This window comes from Mesocricetus auratus, unplaced genomic scaffold, assembly GCF_017639785.1.
Source record: "Mesocricetus auratus isolate SY011 unplaced genomic scaffold, BCM_Maur_2.0 Super-Scaffold_100003, whole genome shotgun sequence".
NCBI classification, from domain to species: domain Eukaryota; kingdom Metazoa; phylum Chordata; class Mammalia; order Rodentia; family Cricetidae; genus Mesocricetus; species Mesocricetus auratus.
Genome location: NW_024429188.1, coordinates 19,923,729 through 19,944,593, shown reverse-complemented (window position 1 = coordinate 19,944,593; position 20,865 = coordinate 19,923,729). Strand labels below are relative to the sequence as shown.

Sequence of the window (20,865 nt, the reverse complement as noted above, 5' to 3'; positions counted from 1 at the left end):
TTTAAATACTGAAATTCCCCCTTTCAGTTACTGCTAAGCTGAATTTTCCAGAAATAACTAGTTTCCCTTCATTTACTTTTAAACATGTATTTACTTGTGAGTGTATGTATACATATACATGTGGTATACATGTGGAGGTCAGAGAACACCTTACAAGGGTCAGTTCACTCCTTCCACTATGTGGGTTCTAGGGCTTCAATTCAGGTCATCAGGCTTGGTAGCAAGCACCTTTACCCACTGAGCCATCTGGCCAGCCCTGCTCTATTATTTTTATCTTCAGTTACTTCCCCATATACAGCACAAAAAATATCTATTACATAATCTAACCATATTTATTCAACGTGGTTTTAACAAGAATAATGTGCTAACACTTTAGTTTTAAGTGCTATTTGAACAATGTTTTTTTTCTTTTGAAGACTTGATAAAAGAAATGGATTAAAAATTAATAGTTTTAAATAAGTGTTCTCTAAAGGGAGCTTAAGAATTCTAACTATAAAATTATAAAAATGCAGTCAAGCTTGTTAGCACATGCCTATAATCCCTACAGTGCTCAGAAGGCTGATGCAGGAATATCATGAGTTCAAGGCCAGCAAAACATGAAGTCGTGAGAAATATTTTCTATCTCCAAAAGAAATGAGTATTACTAACCAACTAAATGCTGAACTAGACCTGAAATATCTGGATCACCATTTATCTCTCTCTCTGTCTCTTTCTCTCTCTCTCTCTCTCTCTCTCTCTCTGTCTCTCTGTCTCTCTCTCCTCTCTCTCTCTCTGTGTGTGTGTGTGTGTGTGTATGGTTTACATGTGTGTGTGTCATATACACAGCCAAATGTATGTGTATAGATGCAAAGATATGTGTGGGTGCACATGTGAATATGTATCTCTAGATGCCTAAAGTTGACCTTAAATGTCTTGTTTGGTAACTACTTATTAAGGCAGGGTTTCTCGCTGAACGCAGAACTGGCCAATAAGAGTCATTTTAGCTAGCCAGCTTGCCCCAGAGATTCTGTCTCTGCCTTCTGAATGCTGGAATTGCAGGTGGCTGTCATGCCTGTCTCACTTTTTACACAAGTTCTTGGGGTTTGAATTCCAACCCTCATGTTTCTGTGGCAAGTGCTTTATCCACTGAACCACCTCTACAGCCTTAACTTTTCTTAAATCAACTATCTGAAGCTCCCTCAAGGTCTAATTGGATTCTTTTCGATTTACTTATTTAATTTAACTTAATTTTATCTGTATAAATGTTTTGCCTGTGTGTATAAATACCCACATGTATGCTGGTACTCAAGGTCAGAAGAAGCCACTGAATGCCCAGTAATCAAAGTTGGGGATGGCTGTGAGCCACCATGTGGGTAACTTGGAACTGAGCCCTGGTCTTCAACAAAGAAAAGCAATGCTCTTAACAATGCTCTCTGCAGTTCCCTCTATTGGGATCTTAACAATCATAACTGCCTAATACAATCTTGTTGTCGGGTTATTTAGAACCTCTTGTAAATATTTTTTAAGAATAATCCATCCCCTCCCCAGCTCCCTATGAATAAAACCTAGGCTCACAGGAGTAGCTGATAGCAATCTACAGTTAGGTTACATAACTCTCCTCCCTGCAATTAGGTTATTTAGCACCTACCTACTAACACCTCTTATCTTCATTCCTGCTGCTCAACCTTGGTGGTGGTCTGGGACTATCAATACCCCTCAGTATGTGACTGAAAACACACTCCTCCCTTAGTGTCCTGCATCCCCCTACCTCATTTCCCCTAGTTAAGCCTGTACAAAACTCTCATTAAATGCAGCTTGATCAGCCATGTTATCTTGCTGCCACCTTATCTTGTCTCTTGTCCCCTCATTCCAGGTTCCTGTGGGCTCAGCCCTCATTGTGCCCTGCTGGTCAGGACACACTCTCATAAACATATTAAATTACCAACTATTTCTTCCACAATTGTAACACTAGGCATCCTATAGCTATCCTACCTCCTACCTCATTCAAGAACATAAAAAAATGATTCAAAATTAAAAAGGCATTCTGCCATGACTAAGAACAATTAGTAAATACCAGATTTAGGCACTAATCTATGATATACTACTTGTAACTGAGATAATTTATTGGATATTAAAATCCCTCCCTATAGTCAGGCATTTGCGGTGCAGAGGCAGGCAGATCTATGTGAGTTCGAAGCCACATAGGACTGATGCAGACCCCCTGAAAGTGAGTATCAGTGAGGAGGCCTCAGTAATCTATGGGGTCTCTGGTAGTGGATCAGCATTTACCCTATCATACGAATGGAATTTGGGAGCCCACTCCACATAGAGGGATACTCTCTTAGCCTAGACACATGGGGGAGGGCCTAGGCCCTGCTCCAAAGGATATGACAGATTTTGAATATTCCCCCATGGAAGGCCTCACCCCCCCTGGGGAGCAGAAAGGGGGATGGGATAGGGAGTTAGTGGGGGGCAGGGGATGAGGGGAGGGAGAGGGAGCTGGGATTGACATGTAAAACAAGCTTGTTTCTAATTTAAATTTTAAAAAATAGAAAAAATTCCTCTCTATAAAATATGTACTTGGGTAGGGGAGAGGATGATTGGGAGATATTCATGCTAATAATAAAACAGAAGAATTTTTCATTCTTTATTTAAAAGAAGTCACCCTAAGATATATTTGAAATTGCTTTATATAGAAAAGCTGAGAGGAAACAATTTGGGAGATGGTGTTATTCTATAGAAACATGTATAAACTGTACAAGCAGCTGTGCTTTTTGAAGTCCCACTTCTAGGTCCCTTCATCTAAGACAGTAGAGAATGTATGTTTAGGGCAGAAAGGATTTGTTTAGCACACTTGCATAAATTTACAACTCAAGAAAGGCACACATAACTAATAAAATGATCTAGTAAGACACTCCTGGGAAAACAAAAAGCAGCTTACTCCACGTGGCTTCCTGTAGAATCCTTCAGTTTACTACTGCATAAATTCATTTTATATTTCCTGTGAAGGAAATTTCTAGTTAAAACATCAGCACAGTCTGAAGAACATCCAGAATATTCTGAATTAATTAATTTAAGGTCATATTTTTTTTACTTAAATGGGTCCTCACATCCCATTCATCTGCTGATTATAATTACAGCCATCACTATTTTTCTTCAAACTTGAAATCTGCAAATTGAATTCAAATACATCATGCTCTAAAATTAGAATAAGATTTTACTGTAAACTTCTTATTAAAATATTTTAATCTAGAGGGATAAAATTACTTAACCAGCTAGTTTGGTCAAGGAAAAACTTCTTTTTTGAAAACTGAGCTCATCTGAGGAACATTTTTAAGAGTTTCTAGAAGTCTTCTGAAGTCTTAATGATGAATCACACATACCACTGACATTCATCAAAAACATATCATGTGTAAAGGGCTGAAAAACGACAAAAAAGGAAGAACAAGGAAAGATACTATTGTCTTTCCACATAACTACAGTTAGTTTTTGCTTACCCACTCTTATAATCCCCAAATAATCAATGTAGGCTGTACAAATCCACAAGTGTCATGTGACCAAAAATAAAACTATCACATAAGCACTTTTTTAGTACAGTACTTAGCTCATCAATCTCATGAGTTGTCATTTTCTATCCCAGCAATATACCTATATTGTGTTTTTGCTGAAAAACCTCAATCATGATGTCCAGGAATTCCTCCCATGCACATGACCCTACAGCAACAATCTGCCTTAAATTCTCATCTCGTTCTTGAGGCTGCCTGATACCTACTGATTTTTCTCCACTGTGGCAATTTTGGATAGGGTCTCACTCTGTAATCCCTGGCTGGCCTATAACTCACTATGTAGCCCAAGCTTGTATGGAACTCATAACAATCCTCCCTCAGCCTTCCAAGTACAGTGTTACAGTTATGAAGCGCCATAGTATACACCATTGACTTGACTTTAGCAGGCTACAATGGCCCACGGATTTCTTCTGCTCACTAGTATGACATTGCCAGAGGACAACCTATAGTAATACTTGATCCCTCGGCTGTAACTAAACAAATTACTAGCCAACAGTACCTGATATTGCCCACACTGACACACATATGCTACTTCTCTTCCCGTGCAATTTCTAGACTTCCTGCAGTTCCTAACTCTGTTGGCACCATGCAGCATTACAAGAGCAAAGCAATGCCTCCTGCAAATATGGAAACATCCCTTGAATACCTCCTATGGGAGAGCATTAAGAATAATGACTAAAAAAAGAATTTACTAGAGATGCCCTGTGGCTTTACTAGTGACACTATTGCTTGGCAGAAGCTTTGTAACTACTAGCAACCTTTTATCTATAACTTCTTTACCCCCATAGTGCTCTCAAAATGAAATTTGAAACATTAAAAATATTTTATGTGATTTGTTTAGATAGCTTTTAGGAATATTTGTGACATTATTGCTAACATTTGTGGCACTGTGAGCTTTAACTGAGTCTCATGGCTGTTGAGGTCCCCAAAGAATTGGGTTTATAGTCAACAATAATTCAGAAATGAAAATAGAATGCAGTTTTAATTTTCCATTCAGAAGAATTTTAGTTTCTAGTAATGTTAACTAGCTAATTCAAGCAAACCAAAAAAAAAGCTGAGCAAAACATGAGGTCAGGGAATGAAGAAAAAACTAGAGAGCTAAGCTTGGTGATAAAGGCATATATTCCCAGCCAGCACCCAGGAGGCTGAATTCAGCAAGAGAATCACATGCTCAATGCCAGCCTGGACCACATAGTAAGTTCCAGGCCAGTACTGGTTTTATAGACATAGTCAAGATCTTCACTCAAAAAACAAAGCAAGGAATATCTTGTTATCTCCATCTATAGTGATTGAAAGCTTTGCTGGGTATAGATGTCTGGGCTGGCATCCATGGTCTCTTAGTGTTTGTAGAATATCTATCCAGGACCTTCTGGCTTTCAGAGTTTCCATGGAGAAGTCAGGTGTGATTCTGATAGGTTTGCCTTTGTATGCCATTTGGCCTTTTTCCTTTGCTGCTCTTAATATTCTTTCTTTATTCTGTATGCTCAGGGTTTTTACTATTATGTGGCTAGGGGACTTCCTTTTGTGGTCCACTCCATTTGGTGTTCTGTAGGCTTCTTGAACTTTCATTGGCATGTCTTTTTTTAGGTTGGGAAAATGGAAATCAGTATACCACAAGACCGAGCAATTCCACTCTTAGGCATATACCCAAAAGATGCACATTCATAACAAGGACGTCTGTTCCACTATGTTCATAGCAGCATTATTTGTAATAGCCAGAACCCAGAAGCAACCTAGATGCCCCTCAACTGAAGAGTGGATAGAGAAAAGGTGGTACATTTACACAATGGAGTACTATTCAGCGGAAAAAACAATGGAATCTTGAAATTTGCAGGCAAATGGATGGCACTGGAAGAAACCATCCTGAGCAAGGTAACCCAGTCACAAAAAAACAAACATGGTATGTATTCACTCATATATGGATTTTAGACATGAATCAGGGGAGTGCCAGCATACAATCCCACTGCCAGAGAGTCTGGGAAACAGACACCCACAGCTAAACACTGAACTGAGTTCCTGGAATCCAGTCACAGAAAAGGAGAATTGATGAGCAAAGGAGTTAAAACTAGGCTGGTTTAACCCACAGAAACAGTTGACCTGAACAAGGTGGAGCTCTTGGACCCCAAATTGATGGCTGGGTGGACAACACGAGACTGATCCAGACCCCCTGAATGTGGGTGTCAGTGAGGAGTCCTAGGCAATCTATGGGTCCTTGGGTACTAGATCAGTATTTATCCCTGGCATACAAATGGACTTTGTGTGCCCATACCACAATGAGGGATGCTATCTCAGTCTGGACTCTTGGGGGAGGGCCTAGACCCTGCCCTGGATGAAATGACAGACTCTGGAGATCCACCACGGAGGGTCTCACCCTCCCTGGGGATCGGAGTGGAGATTGGGTAGGGAACTGGGGGGCCTGGTAGTGATGGTAGGGGAGGAGGGGTGGGAGATTGAACTGGCATTGACATGTGAAACAAACTTGTTTCTAACTTAAATTTTAAAAAAAGGAAAAAAAAACAAAGCAAAACCATGATCTTAAGAGATGACAGTGTCCTCTAGTTGTACAGCTCTGGTACTACAGAGCAAGGTCAAGAGTGGCTTAGCCCAGGCTGCCACTGACTTCACTGGGAGTCTACTCCATTTCCTGATGCTTATATCTATTAAAATATCTGAAGAGTCCTAGGAAAATGGCTACCACAGTATAATGCCTTTTGGGGTTGGTTCTGGCATAATATTACTGATATTTTTCTTACCTCAATTTATTTAATTTCTGTATTTTGCAAAGGAAAAGCATATGAAGTGGGTATATTTTTATTATAAGAAAAACATTTCCCTTCCTCTATAATAATACCTAGAAGAAAAATAAAAGATAAAAACTGAAGAAAATCAAGCTATCATTACTCACAAATTACACAGATTAAAAAAAACTAGCTTACAAATTAGGGAAGAAATAAATGTTATCAACATAAGGAATTCAGAAGTTAGCATTAATTTCTATATGCAAATGATAGCATTAAAAACAGAATTTTAAGTGGACAAGGTGGTACACATAACCCAAGGACTTAGGAGGTGAAGGTAGGCTAATTAGAAGTTCAGTGTCATTTTCAGTCACACACAAAGCTCGAGGCTAGCTTAGACTACCTGTGAAAAAGACTAAAGCACATCACATACATGTACAAAACTATCAAAAACTCAACTGATACAACTATCAGAAAAGTCAACTGATTTTTTAAAAAGACTAAAATGCACCATGCATTGTGGCACATGCCTGTACTCTAAGCTGAAGTATAAAGACAGCTACATAGTTCTAGGCCAGCCAGGAATACACAGCAAGGCTCTGTCTTAAATAAAATATGGGGGTCAGAGAGATAGCTCATAAGGTGAAGACACGTGTCTCCAAGGCAGGAAATCTGAGTTTGATTCCTGGAAACTACAGGGCAGAAGAAGAGTCCCACAAACTGTCCTCTATCCACAGGCATACCATCACACCTACATACAAAATAAATAAGGGGCTAGAGAAGTGGCTAAGTGATTAAGAACACTGGCTCTTCTTCCAGAGGACCCAGGTACTATTCCCAAAACCCACATGGCAGGTCACAACTTTCTGTAACTCCAGTTCCAGGGGATGTGACTCCTTCTGGCATCCATGGACTAGAAGCACACAAGTGATACACACAGACATATATACAAATAAAACACCCATACATGTTTTAAAATGTAAAATAAACAAATTTTTAAAATAAGTAAAGTTAAATAATAAAATGAAAATAATCCTTTTCAAAATTAAAGGATACTTAAAAAATGAAAGGATTTTCCATGCTAAAGTGATACCATTGTGATGTCAGTTATATTCAAGTTGACCTACACACCCAATACAATCCCAACCAATACTAACAATTTGTTAGGGATATTTACAGGCTAATTTGAAAATGTATACAGGAAGCAAATTGTCATGGCAAACAGGACACCCTTGTAGACGAACAAAAGGACTTTTAGACTATCAAGATATATTATAAAGCTCAATCATGGAGACCGTACAATGAGACAAACAGATTAAAGAACAGAAAGGAAAGGCCAGAAATAGATCACGCATGAAATGGATGCTGGCAGAGCAGATCTTTCCAATAAACAATGTCCATATGATGTCCATAAAGAAAACAGAGGTTAAATGATCTCCAATTCATACATACATAAATATTAATTTTCTAAATCTAGAAGAAAAAATTGAAGTTTTGCTTTTATTTTATTTTTATTTTTTGGTTTCTCAAGACAGGGTTTCTCTCTGAAGCTCTGGGTGTCCTGGAATTAGCTTTGTAGACCAGGTTGCACTCAAACTTGCCTCCCACCTGCCTCTACCTCCAGAGTGCTGGAATTAAAGATGGGTGCCACCATGCCTGGCTAAAAGCTTAAGTTCTTATAGATAATGTAGAACAGTATGTAGACTAGGCTAGCCTTAAACTCACAGAAATCTGCTTTCCCCTGCCACCGTCACCCCTAATTTTCAGTGTTGAGATTAAAGCATGTGCTATCATACTTGTTTAAGTAAGTTTTAAAGGAAATCATGCTTAACCTATCACACTGATAATGATTAAAGTAACTGGAAAATAAGTGCTCTAGCAGGTGGCAGAAAATGTGTGTTCACACTCACAGTAGGTAGGAATATAAAATATTCTGGAGAATAATCCAGCAATTGATATTAAACATTTTAAATGTATATATACCACCTGATTAAAGATAAAATGTACTTCTATTGGACTGGAGGGATGGATTAAGAGTTAAAGGCATTTGGCTGCTCTTCCAGAGGACCTGGGTTCAATTCCCAACATCCAGTCTGTTAACTCTAGTTCTAGGAGATTCAAGGTTCTTTACTGGCCTCCAAAGGCATCCAGTATACATGTGGTATACATGAAATACATGCAGGCAAATGCCAATACACATAAAATAAATTTTTTTAAAAATATAAGAAACCATATTTTGTTTTTCAAGATAAGATTTCTCTGTATAGCCCTGGATGTCCTGGAACTAGCTCTGTAGACTAGGCTGACCTTGAACTCAGAGCTACATGTGCCTCTGCCTCTAAGAGCTGGAATTAAAGGTGTGCACCATCACGCTTGGCTGAAACCATTTTTTAAAACTGTACTTTTAGAGACATATTCTCAGGCTATTATCTGACAAATAGCCAAAGATTGACAGTATAGTGCTATTCATAAAGGCAACAACAAAAACCAACCTAGTATCAGATAATTTATAGTTGGATTAATGTCATATAAAGAAATGCATCATCATAACTTAGTCAGATATGGTGGCTTATACCTGTAATCTAAGCACTTGACAGGTAGAGGCAGGAGGATCAGTAAGTTCAATACCAAGGCCAGCTTGGGCTACTTAGTGAGATCTTGTCTCAAAATACAAACACATAAGTGTTAATCTATAATTACTGATATAGAGGAAAGAGCACAAACTAGTAAAGGCCTGCAATCAATCCCAGCACTTGGGAGGCTAAGGCATAGAAGACTGCTTCAATAAGGGGAAGGAGAGGCAGGAGAGTGGCCATATATCTTAAGTTGAGGGGGCTTGCTACAGAAGATGGTATATTTTATAAATGAACAAAAGGCTTACAAGAACTAAGAAATGTACAAACTATTCCACATTTTGCTTGTTTTTTCGAATCCCCATAAGCAACTGCCTATTTAAATGTAGAATTCTAAAACTTGGTAGATAATACTATGTCCAGTATTAATTGGGCTTTTGTTTGTTTTGTTTTTTCCACCTTTCGTTTAAGAAAGGATACCCCAGTCAGGCACAGTGGCGCACACTGTCAATCCCAGCACTAGGGAGGATGAGTTCTAGAACAGCCAGGGCTACACAGAAAAACATTTTAAAAAAAGAAAGAAAGAACCGGTTTCTCTGGCTGGTCTGGCACTCACTCAAACCTGTGGATACTCCTCCCACTTCCATCTCCTCAGTGCTGGGGTTCTAGGTGTTTGCTACCACACCTGCTTCCATTGATGCTTATAAGACAGAAGAATAACCCTGAAATGCTAATAAAAGCCACATGGTTTATCTTTTCCTTCTTTACAGTCAGGAGTTCTTCTCCCCAGCCCAGCAGCTACCACATCATGCATCTCAGAATGTCTTGTTACAGATTTCACATAAAATGGATGCAGACAGGACGTTTTTATAATCACGCCAAAAGAAATTGCAATCTTTATCAATTAGCTGCTTGTATAAACATTCTGTCTCTCAAATATAAAATCAGACAATTTCCAAACACACATTGACCTGGGTATACTCTCACGGGTGGAACACTGACATGTGTTTAAGATCACTTGTCTAAGAAATTTTGGTTGCCGAACTGTATAATTCCATGTACACCAAACTGAATTTAAATAAACAAATGTGAACTCATAAATATTAAAACAGAAGCATGTTATGCTTCTCTCAGTAAAGTGGGACTTCAGGCAACTCTGCTTTCCTTTTCACCTTCTCTCAGGTCCCCCATGTTTCCTACATTGAGGTTGTATCATGGATTAGGTAGGTATCTTGTAGAAAACATTCTTTCGCTCCGTAGCCCACTGTCTAGACCATGTGACATCTTGGCCTCTGCCTGTGTGAGTTCTGCAAGCTCCACAGTCCTGTCTCCACATCCAGGTTCAAGGCCTCAGCTTCTCAGGTTCAAAGTTGCCTGTTTCCTGACACTGAGCCAGCAGCCTCCAGCCTGACCCATTCCAACTATGCTGCTCCTTTGCAGTAGTCTCCTTTCAAGTTCCAAGGATCCTGTGCCCCTAACTTACCTTCACTATTTCCAGTATCCCTCAGGGGATTTGGTTGGTTGGTTGGTTTGGTTTGTGTTGGGACATAGTCTCATTCTATAGCTTTGTAAGGCCTCACTTCATGATCCCCTTCCTGCCTTAGCTCCCTCATGGCAGGATTATAGGCATGTGCCGCTACCATGCCAAGCTTAATAACCCTCAGTTATGACTCTACAAAAGTCTCAGGTTATTGTTCCTAAAGTATCTCCTGGGCTGTCCTTTCCTTTGCTGAATATATGCTCATACCCTGACACTATGGATCCCCATTAAACTTTTTCCTTTTTGTTCATCTCTCCCTTCTTCAATCCTCACTCTGCTACAAAAGGAAGTTTACTATTCTCTGCCCAGCTAAGAACAGACCAATGGGAATTATTCTCAAATTTTAGTGTACCACAATTAACTAAAGGTGTTGTTAAAACCCAGATTTTGTAGATCATGTTTGTAAAGGGTACCAAGAATCTGTACTTTCAACAAGTCTGCAGCAGGTTGCTGATGCTCCTAATCTGGGACCACACAGTCGAGAAAAATTTGGTCTAGCTCATACTTGCCATTTCATGGGCCCATTAAACAAATCCCTTCACCTGGCATACAACACAAACCAACGTCCTCTGCAAATTGACCTCAGTATATTGTCCCTCTCACACGAAGCCTTGCAGGATACCATCTCCTCTTTGCAACTCAAATCAGATTTGATACAGAAGATACAGGGTGCCTTACTTGTAATTCTAGTGGCAATGATTGCTGTTCTTGTATTATGTGTCTCTTATCCTGACTAGATGAGATTGTGAGGTTAGGAGACTTGTTCTGATCAGTCATTAGACATGGAAATGCATAAGACAGAACCTTGTAAATAACAAAAATTCAGCTTGAAACTTGCCAATTTACTACACTGAACTTGACTGAATTAAACTTAAAGAAGAGACTGAAGGGATAGTTCAGTAGTAGAGACCTTACCTAACATATATACGGCTGAGTTTGGTTCCAGCACCACAAAATTGATTAATAAAAAGCTTTCAGGCTACTTTTAATCTTCACTTTCTTATATACTTCACATCATAAGATACTAACGATAAGCAAAGTACACTATCACTCCCATAACAGAAAGCAATAGGAACCCAACATTCAATGCGACTGAATTCCAAAAAAAAGGAGTTTCACAAGAGCATATGGTTGGAAGGTTAATCAAGAATGCCCATGGAAGAAAATAATGTCCTTAGTGTTTGTGCTGTTTAAAGGCAATTTAAACAACAGAATAGGTCTGCATTTACTTTTAGGTTTATTTGTGTTTCCACAGGTCTGGGACACATGGGGAAATAAATAGATATAAAAATCCATACATGACTAAACCTTAATCTCTTGGAATCAAAACCAAAGCAACAGGAATTAGTCTGGCTACCTTGAAAACTGTTTGTCATTAAGTCCTTGTGCTATAGCTTAACAACCTCCCTCTTGGGTATATAACACAGACAAATGAAAGCATCTGCCCACCTTTTGCTAGCCAAATGAGAGAAGCTACCTAGATGATCGTTAGCAGGAGAATAGATAGACTGGTTATATGCAACAGAAACAAGAAAAAGATTTATGAACACTTCCTTTAAATCACTGCAAACCACACTATCCAAATAAGAAATAAATTCATGGGAATTAATGATTCATGTAATTCTTTCCATCTGTAGTACTACAAATACCTAATTTGAAAATTTTCACTGTGGTATACATCCCATCAAACCATAACCTTCTAACAAATAGGCTTCTGTAACATGAAAAATAAAAGACCCAGAGACAGATATTGGGGTTCAAGGTTCAAGCTGAAGATCAGAGAAGCAAAGCAGCCAAGTCAGTAGATCTCACCTCTACCCAGCTGAAATGGCAATCCTGTCTCCACGAATCCTGAGGCAAAAGCTCTCAGTTCCTGTCTCCTACTTTTATTTCCTTCTCTACCCAGCCACATCACTCCTGTCTCCACGTCCCTAGTGCTGGGATTAAAGGCGTGTGATCACCTTTGTGTGAGCTATTTCTTTTAGAACTGGATCAATTTGTGTAGTCAGTACGGCGTCAAACTAACAGAGATCTACTACTTAATCCTGAGTTCTAGGATTGAAGATGTGTATCACCACTGCCTGACTTCTACAGTTGGTGGCTGGGTTTGCTTTCTAAATCTTCAGGCAAGCTTTAATAAATCATAAATAATATATCACCACAGGCTTCCTTGAATCCCACTCCATAAATGATAAAAGCCTATGCAAAAATCCTTAAACATTTAATGCAATGAAATTTGTTGTTAACAAAAAAAGAAAAAAGAAATAAGAAATTAACCTCCGTTACAAAAGATACCAAGACAGGCACAGTGGCACACATCTGCAATCTCAACACTCAGGAAGCTGAGACAAAATGCTTGTAAATTCCATGCTACACAAAGACCTGTCTCCAAAATGAATCTGAAAGAAACACAAGTAACATACAGACTGAGAATGTGTGTGTGTGTGTGTGTGTGTGTGTGTGTGTACAATTAAAGAAAAAAACTCCATGAATGTGAAGAAGGAGGAGATACATGGGAGGGAATGGAGGGAGGAAAAGGAAGGGAAGGATGCCTTAATATATTGTAATTTCAAAAAACTGCTATAAAAAAGAAACAAAGAAAAAAAGGACACCAATTTGGCTAAGGTATAAAATGTGGAGCTTTCCTCCTTTCCATCTGAGCTCATTGCTGCTCCCTTGGTACCTACTGTTTCACATTGTTCCATGCAATGGTAAAACCAAAGATAAGACCCTTACATGCTTAAAGGAAGAAATACATGTAGTAATAACACCAGGGAGCAAGGAACTAATGCTTTTTCCAACCCTCCAAGTACAAGGGTAGATCAACGTTCTAGACAAGCACTATCTAAAGCAATGGTTCTCAGTCTGGGGGTTGTGACCCCTTTGGGTCATATGTCAGATATTTATATTACGACTTATAACAGTTGCAAAAATTACAGTTATGAAGTAGCAGTAAAATAATTTTTTTGGTTTTTACGAGATAGGGTTTCTCTGTATTGTTTTGGAGGCTGTCGGTCCAGCCCGGCCTCGAACTCACAGAGATCCGCCTGCCTCTGCCTCCCGAGTGCTGGGATTAAAGGCGTGCACCACCACCGCCCAGCACAGTAAAATAATTGTATGGTTGGGGATCACCACAACATGAGGAACTATATTAAAGGGTCCCAGCATTAGGAAGAGTGAGAACCACTGCTCTAAAAGGACATTCGGTAATAATGACAATGCTTTACTATCTACATTGTCCAATAAATGTGGTAACCACTACTCAAATGTTGCTGCTGGCAACATGAATTGTGCCTAGTGAAGATGAGGAATTAAATCTTTTAATTTTGAGTAATTTAAGCTTAAATTTAATGTCTAAGTAAGTTACATTTAAATAGCCATATGTGGCTACAGCTACCACATTTGCCAGTATACTATTATACTTACTTTTACCATAATACGTGTCATAAATCTATAGTACAGCTCCCCAGTTATGACCTTCCACCAGTTAATAAGCACCATCAATTTAACAGCTCTTGAAGGGAGAACTGAAAAGTATATTAAATATACATGCCAGGATTTGGACTCTTCTGGTTTTCAGCAATGCTAAAACACAGGGAAGAAAATACTCCTTCAGACAAAAGAAACCCAGCAACTGTTTTCTAAGCTTCTTCTTAAAGCTAAGCATCCTGTGGGAAATGACTTACTATATATAGTCTGTCCATGCCTATGATAGCACATGGAGAAATCAGTCAATAAAATGCCAAGATAAGTCAGTCTCAGAGTCTCTTACTCTCTTTCCCCACCTCCCCACACCCCTGTCTACTATTCTAAGAATAAGAACTTGGATGTGATTATTTGTATTTCTAGCACCTATTGAATGTTTAGAATACATTATGCACTAAAACCTTGGGTTTGATAGGGTGGGAAGAATGGTACAGCTACAAATACATCATGAAGACAAAGAAAACTTGCCAACCAAATGTGAACTTGAAGAGAAAACTCTTGTACCATGAACAGAAAAAGGAAAGTCTGGAAGATAAGACATGTTTGGGGAATGAAGGTAAATTTCAGAAAAATAATATGTTATTCTTACTCTGGCTATTTTAAGACCTACAAGGATGTCATTTGCCCTCCAGAAGTTTCAATCCAGTGAAGATATGCTATGTGTTTAACCAGTGTTGCTAAGAGATCTATAGATGAAGAGTTGTGATGTATAAAAATGTCAAAAGCATACTCCTGAAGCATAAGTTTAGGGTTACACTAGTGGTTCTCAACCTTCCTAACACTACTCAAGTTCCTCATGCTGTAGTGACCCCCAACCGTAATATTTTCATTTCTGCTTCATAACTAATTTTGCTACTGAGCAGTGTCTCAGTATACATTTTCTGATGGTCACAACCCACAGATTGAGAACCACTGGATTAGAACAATAAAGTATCCTACCACCAGTAGAAAGAATATCATTTAAAAAAATCAAGACAGGGGAAGGAAGCTAGGAATTTAAGTAGCAACTCTAGGAGTGTGTGTGTGATGGAAAGGAAAAACATTAAAAAGAGACAGTGATTTTTAAATGTCACAAAGCAGCAAGGATCTGAGTAGCTAAGCCCCAAAAGTGAACTGTCATTATCCTTTTCAGCCCAGTTCAGCTCCTATCCATATTAAGTCCTCTTGGATTCCTCCAGGTTCTAATTAACCTCCACTCTTCATACAGTCCCAACAAACTAGTAACACATGTGTCCACAGACAAGAACCAACTCAGGACTTTATAGACATACAGAATAGAACACATTTAAGTAAGTATAAGTGCATCAAAACATACCCAGGTCTAAATATATACATAACAACAGCTTATTTTTCTATGGTCCATCAATGAAAGCTCTATCTCAACAAGATTAGGTTGTGGCACATGCCAAAAAACATCTTTCATTCAGTTTTTTTTTTGACTGGACCATCTATGTATGAAACATTAAATACAAAAACTGCATGAAGGAAGAACTCATAGAAAGAGCAAAAGATTTAGGGAACTGCCCCTGAAAAGTGCTAAAAAAATAAAGGAATATGCAAGATGTTTCCCATGCCTAAATGAGGAAGAAAGCATGGATGTTTGAAGACAGGATAACCTCTTCTTGGAGGAAGAGACTTCACAGTGAAATCAAGCGAATGTGGTGATTCACTCCAGACATTCTGAATGCTAGTTACCTTCTGGCAAGATTCTTTTAAGCATGTTATTCACGGTTAATGGGCCTTTTAAAAAGAAGAAAGTACATTACAAATGCCAATTTACACTGTGCACTGGTCTTCAGCAGGTCTAACAGACCTGACCTACTGCTACCAACCCCCACCAACCTCTACAAAACAAATGGACTGAGAACAATAGAACCTATGTTTTCACCAAAAGTTAACTCACATTTACACTGTTTTTTTTTTACTCTCCTTTGTTTACTGAGTCAGTTTCTCCCTCTGTAGCCCAAAATGTCCCTGGACCCCACCTTGAGGCCCAATCTAGCCTGTAAGGTGCAGTGATCCTCTTTCCTCAGCCTCTTGGGTGCTAGGATTACAAACCCGAGCCACTATTCTCAGTTTTACTTCACACTGCTTCTCCCTTAAATGGAGCTATATGCTTCACATCCAATTCAGCTGCATTTCTTCCCAAAAACTGTCTGTCAAGTCTTCTTATAACAATCACTGCATGTTTTTCAATTAAGCAGTATGAAAACCAACTGAAAGAGAGTTGCCTTTTAGGTAAAAATTACGTTGGATGCTTTGGCAAGATTCAACAAAGGTGATGAATCACTTTTAAAATGTGACTGTCAAATTAGATATGGGTTAGATAATATTAAAAAACAGAGAACTGTAAAAACATCAATCTGTACTAGATGATTCCTTCAATTGTCTAAATTATTTTTCATGTTCACAAATTAAAACTGAATCTACTGCTGCAACAAGACAGATTGTGGACATACTTCATATGGTAAAGATGACACAGATCTTTGGTCATCTGAAAATAGCCTTGGATCTGCATCAACACAATGGTGAAGACACATGTGTTAGAGGGCTGGAGAGATGGTCCAGCAGTTAAGAGCACATATCACTCTTAAAAAAGACCTGAGCTCAGCTGCCAGCACCCAAGTCAGGCAGTTCACATCACCTATAATTTCAGCTCCAGGGGATGTAACACTGTCTTCTGGCCTCCAAAGGCACGTCCAATTGTGCGGGCACACACACACACACACACACACACACACACACACACACACACTCCTTTCTCTCTCCTCCCCTCACACACACTGTCACATAAGACATTCTTTATATATAATTATATATGCATTCTTTGTTACATAGAACATAAACAACCTTAAAGATTAATTCAGCCAGGTATGGGAGTGCACATCTGGAACCTCAGCACTCAGAAGGCATGCCTTTGTGAGTTACAAGGCAAGATCCTGTCATTCTTTCTCTAAAAAAAATTAATTATTGACTACAATCCATCAAACTAACAGGATTCTCACAAGAAACATTCTACATCCTTAGTGCTCATTCCTTCAAGGCTATACACGAAGGTCATCCTGCTAAGTAAAGCCCTCAACTGATGCTAGACCATGACTGCTTTTAAGCTTAAACCAAATTTGTTATAGAAAATAAAAGTCTATTATTATTTTCTTCCCATCATATCAATTCTCAAAAAAATGGAGCTGGAGACCATACCTCAGGGGTATACTCTCATCTAAATGTACAGGTCCTTGAGTTTGATCCCACCATGCACGTAAAGGGGTACAATAAAAGGTTCTCAGTAAGTTACTGCACATATACAACTTACAATGATAACAAGCATTTGAATGGTAGGTTTCTCTATAAGATCTGTGAAGATGCTAAGCAGTTTAAGGAAAGATAAAAAATAAAGATAAAATAGTGTTCAAACTTGATTTTCCCATAGATAACACATCAACAAATCATCACTGTCACACGACATTGCATATAGATGAATCACCTATAAAACTCAGACATCCACAGAAGTCTTTTTTAAACTATCACATGGCCCAACTGTAAGAACTAGAATACATGAAAACTTTACTCAGCTATTAGGACAATATAAGTACTCAATAAATTTTTGCTGGTTTCAACAAACCCTAAAACAGTGGTTCTCAATCTGCCTAATGCTACCACCCTTTAATATAGTTCCTCATGTTGTGGTAATCCCCAACCATAAAATTATTTCATTGTTACTTCATAACTGTAATTTTGCTACTGTTATGAATCATAATATAAATATTTTTGGAGACAGAGGTTTGTCAACACACATGCTGAGAACCACTGCACAAAACCCTATTAAGATTCTAAGATAATAGAAGAAAGACAGCAAGCAAAATGTGACAGTTCAGATTCATAATTACCAAATGAGCTATACAAATAAAATGGTTACTGATATTCAATGGAGTGTTTATATTAGACTAGGAAGGCCATGTTTTACACTAGAGACAGGGTTTGAACTAGGTTTGAAAAAAATGGGTGTGGCCAAGAATAAGAGGTAACAAAATTTGATTTAAAACACTAAGGATGAGGACCAGGGAATATAAATCAGGGGTCAGAATATTTGTCTAGCAATGTGAGGCCCTAGGTTCAATTCCCAACACTGCAAGCAAAACAAAACAAAATCCCGAAAGATTACTATAGTGATAAAAATAGCATTACATCAGCCGGGTAGTGGTGGTGCACGCCTTTAGTCCCAGCACTGGGGAGGCAGAGGCAGGTGGATTTCTGTGAGATTGAGACCAGCCTGGTCTACAAGAACTAGTTCCAGGACAGCCTCCAAAGCCACAGAGAAACCCTGTCTCTAAATACACACACACACACACACACCAAGCATTACATCATTTTCATAGTACTTTTATGTTTACTATTTTTGGATCCCTTAAAACTGGAATCATGAGCCAGGCGTTGGTGGCGCATACCTTTAATCCCAGCACTCGGGAGGCAGAGGCAGGCGGATCTCTGTGAGTTTGAGGCCAGGCTGGACCGACAGCCTCCAAAAACAGAGAAACCCTGTCTCGTAAAACCCAAAAAAAAAAAAAAAACTGGAATCATGGGTGATTATGAGTCACCACATGAATACTCTGATCACCCAGGTTCTCTGCAAAAGTAGCCAGTGCTCTTAACCACTGAGCCCTCCCCCCAAAAACACAATTAAAAGAAAAGAGACCTAGGTACACAAAGAATCCATAGGTCTTACAAAACAAAGATAAGAATCCTGGGTTTTAGAATGTAAACTTTGGGACAGTGACATAATTTGTCCACATACACAAGTAGAAACTAAATCCAGGACAATTTGTCCACATACAAATAAAAATTAGGATACTGTCAGCAATTAAAAAATGGAACATTCATCATTCATTTCTTTGTTCTGCAAACATTTACTGTACTAATACTCTATGCTAGTCACTGTACCAGATGTAAGAAATACTACAGTGAGCCAAACAGACACAGAGCCATCACTCCACCCCCCATTTTATTAAGGTTTTTTTTATTTTTATGTTATTAATTTATTATGTGTGTGGCTCACATGTGCACACCACAGCACACATGTGTTGGTCAGGGAGCAAATCATTTCTCTCTTTCCACCATATGTATCTTTAAGATTGAACTCAAGTAGTCAGGCATGGTGGCAAACACCTTTACCTACTGAGTCATCTCAGGACTCCCCACTCTTCTTTTTTTAAAAGTACAACAAATTGGTCATTTACCCTGACCCCAAACTTAGGAAGTCCCTTACGATATGTAGCCAAGCTTGGAATATCTAATCCTCTTGACTCAGCTTCCTGAATACAAGTGTGTACAACTATGACTGACTTTAATCATTGAATTTTAATATTCCTAGTAAGCAGATTATATATGCAGGGACAATAGCAAAACAGGAAGAAGTAGATGTACAAGGAGAACAAGAGGAGGCATATGGGAGGTTTTGAGGGGATTAAAGAGAAGGGAGAAATGTTGTAATTAAATTACTATCTCAAAAATACATTAAAATAATAAAAGTAACGAATTGCGTTTGATTTGGGGGTGGATGAGTGGTTTGGCTGTATGTGTGTCAAGATAGGGTCTTATGTAGTCTAAGTTAGCCACAAATCACTATATATCTGGAAATAATCTTTAACTTCCAATACTCCTGCCTCCACCTCCCAAACACTGGGATTATTAATACTAGCACATGCCACCTCAACCAGCTTTTAATGTACCATTTAATAAGATATTATTCACTCATTCAACAAATATTTATTTAACACCAACTGAGTTTGGGAATATAATGGTTAGCATTTTTCTGCATCTCAATATATTTTATTTTCACCCGTTAGAAACTGGGCAGATCACCCTTCAAGGCCCACAAACATAAAATGGAGCTAATAGCTACTCTTACAGAGATGTAATGGAATAAATGTGAAAACCAACCTTTAAAGTGTTCTGTGCTCAAATGAAATGACATAGCTGAGAGACTGAAACACTTTCAGAACAGCATGGTAAAAAGGCAGGAAGGGTGAGTTGGAAATAGAAAATATGTATACTAACCTAATGTTTATCCTTGGATAGGAAACAGCCTTAAACATCTCTGTATTTCTTCATGTAGCTAGGCGTCAGTAAACATGTGATTTTTTTTCTATCTAAGGTATGGAGATGTACAGCTATTTTAATAATCTGACAATGAAGAAAGAATGAACAGACAAAGAATGAACTAATGCATATTATTATGCAGTCAATATTGTGCTGGGTACCTCACTGATTAGTTTTCAAAATCACCTTGAGAGGTACTTTTTTGTTACTATTGTTTTTTTAAGACAGGGTCTCACCGTATGAGTTGGCTAATACTGGCTGTGTACTATCCAACCACAGAATCGAGGTTGGATTCTGTGCTACTTGTTTTTTGTTAACTTGACCCAGACCTAGACATAGCTGGGAAGAGGGGATTTCAAATGAAGAACTGCTTCTATCAGACTGGCTTATGTGCTTGTCTTTGAGGCATTTTCTTGGTTGCTAAATGTAGGAGAGCCCAGCCTACTGTGGGTTGTGCCATTTCTGGGCATGTGAGCGTGGGCAATATAAGAAAGGTAGCTGAGCAAGCCAGTAAGTAATATGCCTCCATGGTTTCTGCTTCAAGCTTCTGCCTTGAGTTCCTGTCTTGACTTCCCTCAATAATGGACTATAACCTATGAACTAAAATAAAGCCTTTCCTCCCCCAAGTTGCTTTTGGTCAGAAGTTTGTTTTGTGGTTTTGGCTTTTTATTATTTTGGTGAGTGTGTGTGTGTGTGTGTCTGTGTCTGTGTCTGTGTGTGTTTGCTTATTCTGTACTGAAGGAATTAACAAAACCCTGAAAAAGGGGAAAAGTTTCTCATTAATTAAAATGAAAAGAAAGTACAGAAAGAAAAATATAAACAGCCAATGAATGGCCCATGCTCAATCCCACTAGTAATTCTGAAAATACAACAAACAACCATCTAGC

The 20,865-nt window shown here is 38.6% G+C and overlaps 1 protein-coding gene across 4 annotated transcripts in view; it reads right to left on the bottom strand.

The window, feature by feature from the left end:
* The window catches only part of Cdkl5 (cyclin dependent kinase like 5), a 190,582-nt gene that overhangs the window by 146,649 nt on the left and 23,068 nt on the right, over nucleotides 1-20,865 (bottom strand). The gene's annotated exons all lie outside the window — the stretch shown is intronic.